We start from the raw sequence: 11840 nt of genomic DNA on the forward strand, positions 1-11840 counted from the left end.
GGCCCACCTGCCTTGAACCCTCACAAGCCCCCCACATCGCCTCATCTCGCCTTTGGGGAAACTGAGGCATGCGGCTGGCTCTGAGCCGCGTTTTCTGAGCCGGTGTGGCGCTGAGTGTGTGGGGCTGGCAGGAGGCTCCGGGCGACGCTGAGCGGCCTCTCTGCGGGCACTGGAGCCGCCTGGTGACAGGAGGGGTCAGGGCTCCACCCGGAGCCTGTGTCCCGGGACAGGGCCCTGTGTCCCCGCTCCCTCCCGGAAGGAGTTCCAGCAGCAGCGCCAGGCTCCCTCGGCCCGAGCGGGGCGCACCCTGGGAAAGAATGAGGGTGCGTGGGTGCCCGGCACGCCCTGCCCCAACTTGCTTCCTCCAGGGGTGGGGACGCCCGGGCTCTGAGCGGGGGTGGGGGGGAGCAGGGAGGAAGGACCCCCGGGCCCCAGCCCTGCAGAGAGGCCAGCAGGGAGCTCCCAGCAGCGTCCTGGGGCGTCCTGGGGCGAGAGTCCAGGGTTACGACCTGCCCTTGGGGTGTCTCGTGGGAAAGGCCACGGGGACAGACGAGCCTCCAAATCACCCCGAATGTCTCTGTGTCACCCAGAGTCTGAGGGAAGGGGCAGAGCCCCACCGGGCGGTGTGGACCCCAAGGTCCTGTTAGAGGTGTGGGGGCTTCCGGACTGGCCACCGGCTGGCCGTGCCGGGGTCTCCCTGCCGCACCTTCCAGATGGGGCAGGGTGGTCCCGTGGGAGAAGGGTGTGAGGGTCCTGGGGTTTTCTGTAGGAGATGGGGGCTGTGGGCACCCTAGGGGAGCTGGCAGTGGTCACTGTGGGGACCCAGCTGGAGTCTGGGGGCGACATGACCTTTCCCATGTTGCTGTGTTCTGTGACCCCGATTCCTTTTCTCCCATGATGCCTGGGCACGTGAGGCTGGGTGCTGCCCGCAGCCTCCGTGTCCCCTTCCTGTCCCTTAGGAGTGAGGGGCCATCTCAAGCCCCCAGGGAGCAGAGTGGGGGCGGCTCTCCACAGGAGGGCTCGCGGAGCTGGTATCTGCTGGGTGGTCGCATCGCTGAGAACACAGGTAACGCTCAGGTCAGTCTTGCCCATCCTGCCAGGGTCCCAGACTCAGAGCTTCCCGGGAGAGCGCGGCTCTGAGACGGGCATTTGGGGACGGTCTGGTGTAGTCTGGTGTAGGCGGGGGACTTCTTGCAGCCGCAGGTAGGGGGCGCCATGCTGGAGGGCCCCTCCTCAAGGAGCGGACAGGCAGAGGTGGGGTCATCACTTATGGTCAAGATGTCATCAACTCTAGCTAAGCCCTGAGTGAGTCCCCGTGAGCCCTCCAGAATCAGGGCCCAGAGAGCTTTGGGAGCTGACTTGGGGTGAGCGACGTCCGGCAGGGCAGGGGAGCCCCATCTCCTCCCCACCCGGCCTCCCTCTCTTTCCAGTGCCTGTCACCCTCCCCTGAGACCCAGTTCTGTGACTGCTCGGGGACACCCCAGAGGACCATGGGAGTGTCTGGCCTTAGCTGGGGGGAGGGGCAGGTCACCCCAGAGTGGTGACAGGCGTTGGGGTGGGACAATGAGGGGTCTGCAGCGCTCTCTGGGGGGTGGTGTCAGGCGGAGTGGGTGTAGGAGACCCCTCTAGGACAGAGAATGGGGGGCGGGGGTGGGGGAACCTGGGGCTTGGTCTCGGGGTCTTTGCTGGAGCCGGGATGGTGCCAGGGACCCCGGGGGCTTGCCTGAGAGCACGGAGGCCTGTGGTCCTGGGAAGAGCTGGCGGGGACAGAGTCGAGGCCACTCACTGCCATCAGGTGCCACTCCGTGGGGGCCTGCTGGGGACAAGGTGGCCCTTGTGGTCTCTGGGTCTGGGCTCGAGTGCTTGCAGGGGTTCTGGGCCAGGCCGATACCGGGCAGGGGAAGGGGGAGGGCGGGGGTTGGCTTGGAGAATCGCGCTGAGAATTTCCGTGGCTCTGGGCTGGGGGTGGATGGGGTGTGGGACCCCAGCCCTACCCTCACAGCCCGTCCTCAGACTCTGGCCAGGGCTGGAGTCACCCCAGAGGCCAGAAGTAGCCCCTCCTCTCAAGAGTGAAGGGTGAAGTGGAGCAAGGAAAGCTTCTTCGATAAGCGGTGTTGGGAAAACTGGTCAGCTACATGCAAATAAATAAAAATTAAAAAAATAAACTCAGACCTCTCCCTAATGCTAGGCATGGAAGTTAGATCAAAATGGATTAAAGTTCTCAATATCAGGCCTGAATCTATAAGGTACATGGAGGAAAACGTAGGCAGAACCTTCCATGACATTGAAGCTAAAGACATCTTTAAAGATGAAACCAGTGACGAGGGGCTGGAGCGATAGCACAGAGGGGAGGGTGTTTGCCTTGCACACAGCCGACCCGTGTTCGATTCCCAGCATCCCATATGGTCCCCTGAGCACAGCCAGGAGTGATTCCTGGGTGCAGAGCCAGGAGTGAGCCCCATGCATCGCCGGGTGTGACCCAAAAAGAAAAAAAAACCGCTGACAAAGCAAAGATAAACAAATGGGCCTACATTAAATTAAGAAGCTTCTGTACCTCAAAAGAAATGGTGACTAAGATACAGGAATGGGAAAGATTATTTACCCAAAACCCATCAGGAAAGGGGTTTTAATATCCAATATTTATAAGGCGCTGGTAGCACTTCACAAAAAATATTAAAAAGCCATTTATAGGGGCTGGAGTGACAGTACAGTGGGTAGGGCGTTTGTCTTGCACACAGCCAACCCAGGTTCGATTCCCAGCATCCCAAATGGTCCCCTGGGCACCGCTAGGAGTAATTCCTGAGTGCAGAACTAGGAGTAACCCCTGAGCATCGCCGGGTGTGACCCAAAAAGCAAAAAAAAAAAAAAAAGCCATTCAACTCCATCAAAAAAGGGGGAGAAGAAATAAACAGAAACTTCCTCAAAGAAGAGATACAAGTGGCCAAAAAGCACATGAAAAAATGCTCTACCTTGCTAATCATCAGGGAGATGCAAATCAAAACAACAACGAGATATCATCTGATATCATCTCAGAGACTGGCACACATCAAAAAGAACAAGAACAGCCAGTGCCGGCATGGATGCTGGGAGAAAGGGACTCTCATTGTTGGTGGGAATGCCGACTGGTCCGGCCTTTTTGGAAAACAATCTGGGCATTCCTCTGAAAACTAGAAATTGAGCCTCCATATGGCAACATACCACTTCTGGGAATATGCTCTGGGGGTCGCAAAAACACACAGCAGAAATGCTGCCGGCACTTTTATGTTCATTGCAGCGCTGTTCACAATAGCCAGACTCTGGAAACGACCCGAGTGCCCGGGAACAGGGGGCTGAATAAAGAAACTGTGGAGCCCCACACAATGCAGCCCCACACAGCCACCGGGAAAAATGAAGTCATGGAATTCGCTCATAAATAGGTAGACACAGAAAATATCAGCACTGTCCTCCCGTTGTTCATCGATTTGCTCGAGCGGGCCCAGTAACGTCTCCATTGTGAGACTTGTTGTTACTGTGTTTGGCATATCGAATACGTCATGGGGAGCTTGCCAGGCTCTGCCGTGCAGGCGAGATACTCTCGGTAGCTTGCCGGGCTCTCCGAGAGGGGCAGAGGAATCGAACTAGGCTTGGCTGGGCTGGCTGCGTGCAAGGCAAACGCCCTACTACTGTGCTATTCTCAGTATCAAGCTGAGTAAAATGAGTCAGAAGGAGAGGGGCAGACAAAGTGACTGCACTCATTTGTGGGACATTAAAAAAAAAACATAGTATGAGACTAATACCTAAGGATAGTAGAGGCGAGGGCCAGGAGGATTGGTCCACGGTTGGAAGCCTGCCTCAAGTGCTGGGGGAGAAGGCAGCTGGGACAGAGAAGGGACCACTATGGCGATGATAGTTGGGAGTGATCACTCTGGATAGGAACTGCATGCTGGGATCGTGCTGGGATCAGTGGTGGTGGAGAATGGGCACCAGTGGAGGGATGGGTACTCGATCATTGTATAACTGAAACCCAAGCACAAAGATTTGTAAGTCTACAACTGTACCTCATGGTGTTTCACTAATAAAAAATAAAAAATAAAAAGAACTGCATCCTGAAAGGAGGTAAAGGAACAAACAGGATAGCCTCTTAGTATCTTGTATTGCACACCATAATGCTCAAATGGGGGAGGGGGAGACAGAGACAGAGATGGAGACAGAGAGACAGAGACAGAGACAGAGAGAGAAATGCCTGCCATAGCGGCAGGGGTCTGACGGGAGGGAAACTGGGTCATCGGTGGTGGGGAATGTACACTGGTCGAGGGACGGGTGTTGGAACATTATATGACTGAAGCCCAATCATGAACAACTTTGTACCTTGTGTATCACTGACTCAATTTAAAAAAGGGGTGAATGAGGGACTCTTGTATGTGCATGACTCTCTGTACGTGAGCGCGAGAGTGTGGAAGAGAATGTAGGCGTGTGTGAGACTGTCGGTGTATTGTGAGAAAGTGTGGGTCTATATGTGTGTGACAGTGTTTGTGTGTAAGGACGGTGAGTGGCGTGTGAATGAGTGTGAGAGTGTCTGAGCATGTAAGTCTGTGAACATGTGAGCATGTGTGAGCCTGTGTGTGAGTCTGTGAGGTGTGCACGTCTGTGTGAGAATATGAATGAATACCGTGAGTGTGTGAGATGTAGGAATGGGAGTGAGCGGGATTATGGGAGTGTGTTAGTGTATAATGTGTGAATGTGTGTGAGTGAGCACTGGTCAGTGAACATGCAAGCATTTGTGAGTGTCTGAGTGTGTGTGATTGTGTGAGCATGTGTGAGTTTGTATGAGTGTATGTGAGTGTAGGTGTTTGAGTATATGGGAGTGTATGTGAGAATTTGTGGTATACGTGAATGAGGGTGGGTGTGAGAGTGTGAGTGTGATAGAGTGAGTCTGTGAGAGTGTGTGTGTGAGTGTGTGGATGTGTGAGGAACTGCAAGTGAGTATGTGAGTGTGTGAGTGAGAAAGTGGGTGTGAGACTGAGTGACTGTGTATGTGTGTGAAATTGTGTGACTGTGTATGAGTGTGTGAGAGTGTGTGTGAGTGTGTGGATATGTGAGCATGTGTGTGTTAGTGTGAGAATGTGGGTGTGTGAGTGACCGTGAGTGTAAAAGAGTGTGTGAGAGAGAGCGTGAGTGTTGTGAATGTGTGAGTATGTGTACGAGTGTGTGAATGATAGGTGTGAGTGTGTGTACGGGTGTATGAGAATATGAGCGTGTGATTATGTGAGTGTGGTTGTGTGAGTGTGTGAGTGTGATTGTGTGTGAGTGTGCGGCTGTTGTGTGGGGGAGGGTGCGAGTGTGTGTATGGGTGTGTGAGTGTGACTGTGTGAGTGTGTGGATATTGTGGGGGGGAGGGTGTGAGTGTCTATGAGTGTGTGAGTGTGATTGTGTGAGTGTATGACTGTTGTGTGGGGGAGGGTGTGAGTGCGTGTATGAGTGTGTGAGTGTGATTGTGTGAGTGTGTGCCTGTTGTGTGGGGGAGGGGCGTGTGTGTGTGCCAGTCCCCTCCCCATGTGCCCCTCACAGCGTGGCCTGGGGCCTCTCCGGGGCTCTGACCATGCCTGAGGGTGCAGGAGCTGGGCTGGGTCCAGGAACCCACGTGGGGCCTGGAGCCTGGGGGAAGCCTGGTGCTGACCATCATGCCTGGGGCCAGGGAAGTGACCAGGGCCATTGTCTGTGTGGCTTTGGGGGCCTGGGGACCATGAGGGGCGGCTCCGGGTCCCCTGCCCTGCCAGTCCGAGGGGGAGAGGGACCGTGTGACCCCTCCGGACGGGGACCCCGGGCCTCCCAACCAGCCGCCGCGTGGAGGGACCTTGGAGGCCTCCAGCCAGGTGACAGCCCTGCCCCCCGTGAGAGCTGCCGCCCAAGGCAGCCGGGCTGGGCTGGGGAGCTGGGGCCCTCCTGCCAACTGAGAAGCTTCTAGACTGGGGCCCGGGCAGGAGGGAGCTTTTGTTCCCATGCAAATCGCACAGGGCCCAGCGCTGGAATTTGCCAACAGCTGGCCGGCCCCTTAATCCTCAGCTCAGCAGCACGGCCAGGCGCGCACAGATGTGGGGTTCATGGGGTGGGGGTCAGGGTGAAGCCCAGGGGTGCTTTATCTACACGGCAACCCCCACCCAGCGTCACCCCTTGGCTGTGGCCTCGGGCTGGCACCTGAGGGGTGCCAGCCCTGGGGAGAGAACACTGGCTCCCGGAGTGCCCTGGCGCCCCCAGCCAGCTGGGCCCCAGAACTGGACCTCAGCAGGACTGGTAAGGGGGGCTAGGGAAGGTCCTGGCATGTCCTCACGTCTGAAGTGGCCACCACTTACCTGCCCAGCTTCGGTCCTTCGCTCCATCCAGTCCCTGTCCTCACCGCGGTCCTCAGGTCACTGTCCACCTCCATCCGCTCACTCATCAGTCACTCACGTCTTCATTTACCCATCGGCTCTTCCACTAGAGGCTCCTGCTATCATCCACCCATCCAGCCATCCACTCACTTGCCCATCCACTCACCTGCCCACCTATCCATCTGGTCACCTATCCATTCATCAGCCTATCTATATATGTGTCCATGTGTCGGTCTGTTTATAGGTCATATGTCAGACATCTCAGCATCACCCACCTACCCACCCACCCACCTCCCCACTCACCTGTCCTCCCACCCACCCCACCCACCCATCCATCCACAGTCCACTCACCCATTCACCCATCACCCGCCATCACCCACCATCACCCGTCCATCCACCCACCCTTCAACGCACCCTTCAACCCACCTGTCAATCCACCTGTCTGGCCATCCATCCATCGTCCGTCCACATCTACACGTTCATCCATCCGCTCATCTGCCCGTCCATCTGTCTGCCCGTCCATCCATCCATCCATCCATCCATCCATCCATCCATCCATCCCTTCATCCCCCCCCCTCTTGAATGATGTGCTCCTTTATCCAGCTGTTCCTGCATCTTCCTCTGATCCAGCCAAGTTCCCATAAGCGCGAGGCCCCCGGGACCCCCAGAACCCGCAGAGCACCGTCAGGGGCCGTCGGGGGCCGGCTGTCACACCAGCTCCCCTGACGCGGTGCCTGGAAGAGCCGAGGCGGGTGGAGGAAGAACGCGCTTACGGGGATGAGGGTGGGTCACGCTGGCCTCGTTCCAGTCCCAACTCTGGGTGGGCTTGGGGCAGCCGCTGGCCCTTCTGAGCTGTCACTTCTTGTACAAAAACACATGGACTTGACACCCAAGAATAGCTGAGATAAGCACCAGGAGGATTACTCCATGGCTTTGAGGACAGCTGCACACGCTAGGGGAAAGGGCAGCTCAGATAGAGAAGGGAGCACCAAATAAAGGGTGTTGGGAGGCTCCTCCCAGGATGGGAGATGCGTGCTGAAAGTAGACTATAGACCGGACATGATTGCCACTCAATGTAAACCAGGGCACCCAAAAGGAGAGAGAGAACAAAAGGGAATGCCTTGCCACAGAGGCAGGGTGGGATGGGGGGGTGGGGGGTGGGAGGGATACCGGGATTCGTGGTGGTGGGAAATGGGCACTGGTGGAGGGATGGGTGCTCGATCATTGTATAACTGAAACCCAAGCACAAAAATGTGTAAGTCTACAACTGTACCTCACGGTGTTTCACTAATAAAAATGTAAGGAAAAAAAATCACATGGGCTATTGAGATTGTTCTGGAAACTCAAGAGAAAACTCTGAAGATTTTCTGCACCGTGTAGGCTCTTGTCTGCTTCCTGTTTGAACCGCACCCAAGAGTGCTCAGGGCTGGCTCCTAGCTCTGTGCTCAGGGATCACTGCCGGCAGTGCTGGATATCGAACCCGGGTCAGCCACATGCCAGGCCAGTGCCCTGCGCCCGGCACTTTCTCGTCTCTGCAGGAGTTCGGCGCCCCTGGGGGCTTCGGGTGAGACCTGCTCCCCTGGCCTCCACATCCCTGCCCCTCCCATCTGCTGCAGCTGACCGGTGCCCACCGCAGGGGCCATTCGGGGGTCTCTGGGTGCCGGTCCCCCGGATGTGGCCCTGCACTGCTTGGCCCTGCCGGCTGGCCACCCCTGCCAGCCTGCCCCGCCCCCTGGCGCCCGGCTGCCGGCACCGGAGATGCAGCTCTCGGAGCGGAACGAAACCGGAGCCCGAGGCCCTTCGCTGTCCCTTTCCGCCCCCGGCCCAGTGGCCTTCCTCCCCCTCCTCCCCTTCCTCCCCCTCCTCCCCCGTAGGTGGACGCAGGACTCTCCCTGGCCGGGCGCCGGCCAGCCGGGCCTTATGCAACAGCAGCGAGTTTGGCGCTTGGCAGCGAGGGGGTGGGGGGGCCCTTTCCGGGCGACTTGAGGCCGTGGGTGGGGACTCCACGGGTGTCGGTGCTGTACCTACCTGGAGCCCCCTCGCCTGGTGGGGACGGAGCTTAGGACACCGGCCAGGGTGCCACGTTAAGGTTGCGGAGCTCTTTCCCGCCCCTGGGTAGTGGGGCCAGAGGGAGAGCTCAGTGGTTAGCGCCCTGCTTTGCGTGTGGCTGTCTGGGCTTTACATCCCTGGACCTTGTAGGGGGCGGAGCCCACCGGGAGTGATCCCTGAGCACCCGCTGGTGTGGCCCCAAGCCCCGAGCCCACTTCCTGCCCAGCAGAGCAGGACCCTGCCCTGACACTCCTCCCCTGCTTGTCCCTCCCGCTGCCGCTGTGGCCCCCGGGGTCTCGGTGTGGGGTCCCCCTGTGCTCCTCAGTCTCGGCTCACTGCCTTCTTGGCTCCGTGCCGGCTACCGGTACTCACAGCGGTGGTCCAGCCCTGGGCATGAGCGTGGGGGTCCTGCTCCCGGCGCCTGGCGCTCTCCACATGTGCCCCCCCACTGGCCCCTCTGCAGCACTGGGCCGGGGGCTGCCGGGCCAAGTGCCCGAGAAGCTGATTGGTCACCTGGGTCACTGCTCGGGCTGCCTGTCATTGGCCAGCCTGGCTGTCTCTCTGTTCCTTCTTTCTCTCCATTACACCATCCTGTGGGCCAGGAACACCCCCACCATTTCCGTCCATCCCTTAGAGTTGCTGCCCAGTGCCTTGCCTGAGCCCTTGCCAGCGGCCCCTTCCAGGAAGTCCTCCTGGGCTGCACCTCAGTCTCTTCTTCAGCCGCCGGGACCTTGTCCCTACTCCTGGCTTGCATATGGCAGAAAGAAACCCACATTGACCCTCCTGTCTGTGGCTGTGCCCCAAAGCCCACAACCCCCACAGCCGGCAGCTGACTCTCTTTCTCCATTGGCATTGGCCTGCAGATGCCAATGACTGCGAGGGCATCGGGTTCTAGCGATGACCCTGAATTCCATGCCACCCTCCACACACACACACACACACACACACACACACACACACACACACACACACACGTGCAAGCCTGGCATGCCTCGGACCTGATTCCAGCTGGCCTGGGCCCCGAACAGCCGTTCCTGCCAGGGGCATACCCTGGCGGTGAGTGTCCGGGCCAGCGCCCCCCCACCCCCGCCCCGGCCCGGCCAGGTTATGTAACGGCCGCCAGCGCGTTCCACGGTGGCTGGGCTTCCCCGCTCCTGTTTACTCTTTGGCTCAGGAGAGAGCACCATTGAGAAGAATTTGCTGTTGTTTCTCAGCCTTCCCATGGGAAAGGGCCGGGAGGGCGGAGCTCACTGGGGGGGGGGGGGGGCGGGCGCGGGCGGACGTGGGCCTTGCACAACCGGCCTCTCTCGCGCTCTCTGAAAACAGACGCCTCAAAGCCTTTCTCACATGCCTGGATTTGCTGATAAACCTGCAAAGGGCAGGGAGAAGCTGGGCCATTATCTCACCCACGTCCTCAGTCGTGACCTTTTATCGCTCTCTTCACAGGCTTTGCTGCCCTTCCATTCATGCCTGCACGCACCTGTGTGTCCGTCCACACAGGCACCCAGCCGCCCGTCCACACACGCGTCACCTGCCTTACCATTATCATCCAGCCGGCCAGTTGCCCATCCTTCCACCACCCAGTTATCTGTCCATTCATCCCCCCGCCCCGTTACCCATCCAGCAGTCCACCCTCCCACCTACCCAGTATCCGCCCACCCACTAAGCCTCCTTCTGTTCATTCATCCACCCACTGTCCACTAATTCTTCATCCCCCATCTACCCCCCCACTCAGTTACTCATCCACTCATTGGCACAGCCCTCCATCCACCCGGTCACCCATCCACTATCCGTCTATTCATCCACCCATCCATCCGCTATTTGTCCATCCATCCATCCATCCATTCATCCATCCATCCATTCATCCATCCATTCATCCATCCATCCATCTACCCACCCACCCATCCATCCATCCACCCACCCATCCATCCACTATCCGTCCATCCATCCACGCATCCATCCATTCATCCATCCACCCATCCACCCATCCATCCACCCACCCATCCATCCACCCATCCATCCACTATCCGTCCATCCATCCATCCATCCATCCCTCCATCCATCCATCCATCCATCCCTCCATCCATCCATCCATCCACCCACCCACCCACCCATCCATCCACCCACCCATCCATCCACCCATCCATCCACTATCCATCCATCCATCCATGCATCCATGCATCCATCCACCCATCCACCCATCCATCCACCCACCCATCCATCCACCCAATCATTCATTCACCCACTCACCCACCCACTCACTTATCCATCAATGCAGTTATAGATGCATACATATACTCTCCATTCATGAACTTGCCACCAAGTTTTCTCTGCAACCATCCATACCGGCCATCCACAATCCACCCAGCCAGCATTCATCCACCTACACAACCTCTCACCCACTCATCCATCCACCCACCATCCACCCATTTATCAACTCACAGACCAAGTTTTGTATCTCTCCATCAATTTGCTACGTGCCCATCACCCGTCTCTCTACACAGGCACCCACCCATCCATCCCCTCACCCACCCACCATCCGTTCATCCATTCATTCTCATCCATCCATTATTCATTTACTCACCAAGCTTTAACCCTTATGTCCATCTGTCCATCATCCATCCATCTGTTCATCGTTTGTCTGTCCATCATCCATCTGTTTGTTCATCCGTCTGTCCATTCATTCATCATCCATTTGTCCATCCGTCCGTCCGTCCATCCATCCATCCATCCACCCAACCCCTCCTTCATCTAACAGCTTTTGAACAAGCAGTGGCAGCAATGATTCCGGCAGCCCTCCCCCGGCACCCCTCCCCCAGCACCCCTCCCCCGGCACCCCTCCTCAGCAGCACCTCCCTGTGGAAGTGCAGTATTCCTGCTGAGCACAGGGCTCCCGGCCGAGTCTGCTCGCTGTTTTCTCTCAGCCTATCCAGACCCTTCCCTCGCGGACATGGACTTTCTTGCGTGTGCGACAGAATAAAAACGGGGCCCGTCTCTTTTCCCATCGCATCAGAGCAGATGTGGGAGTTTCTGTAGTCGCAGGAGGCTTTTGGGGGCCACCTGGCTCCCCTGGGTGCAAGATGGCTCGGGGCAGCCCTGACCTCTGGAGCCTGCTGGGCAGTGGGGCAGGAGAGGCATTCGATGTCCGTGGGGGACAGTCTGCCGGGCAGCAGGGCAGGATGGACAGTGGGTCACCCAGAGGTCGGCAGAGAGGCTCGTACTGAGGTTCAGTTTCTGGGGTCTCCATTAGGACCTCGGGGACCCTCCCCCCTGCCCCCAGAGCCCCTCACCCAGCGCCGGGCATCGAAATCCCGCCTGCCTGCAGACGCGCCCATGTCCAGCCACAGTGGGGGCCGGTTCTCCTGCTCCGTGGCTTCCCCAGGGGAAGGGACGAGACCATGGGCCTCCGGGAGCCAGCAGAGCCGGCCACATCCACGCGGGCTC

Source organism: Sorex fumeus, unplaced genomic scaffold (genome assembly GCF_029834395.1).
Source record: "Sorex fumeus unplaced genomic scaffold, SorFum_2.1 ptg000093l, whole genome shotgun sequence".
Lineage (NCBI taxonomy): Eukaryota > Metazoa > Chordata > Mammalia > Eulipotyphla > Soricidae > Sorex > Sorex fumeus.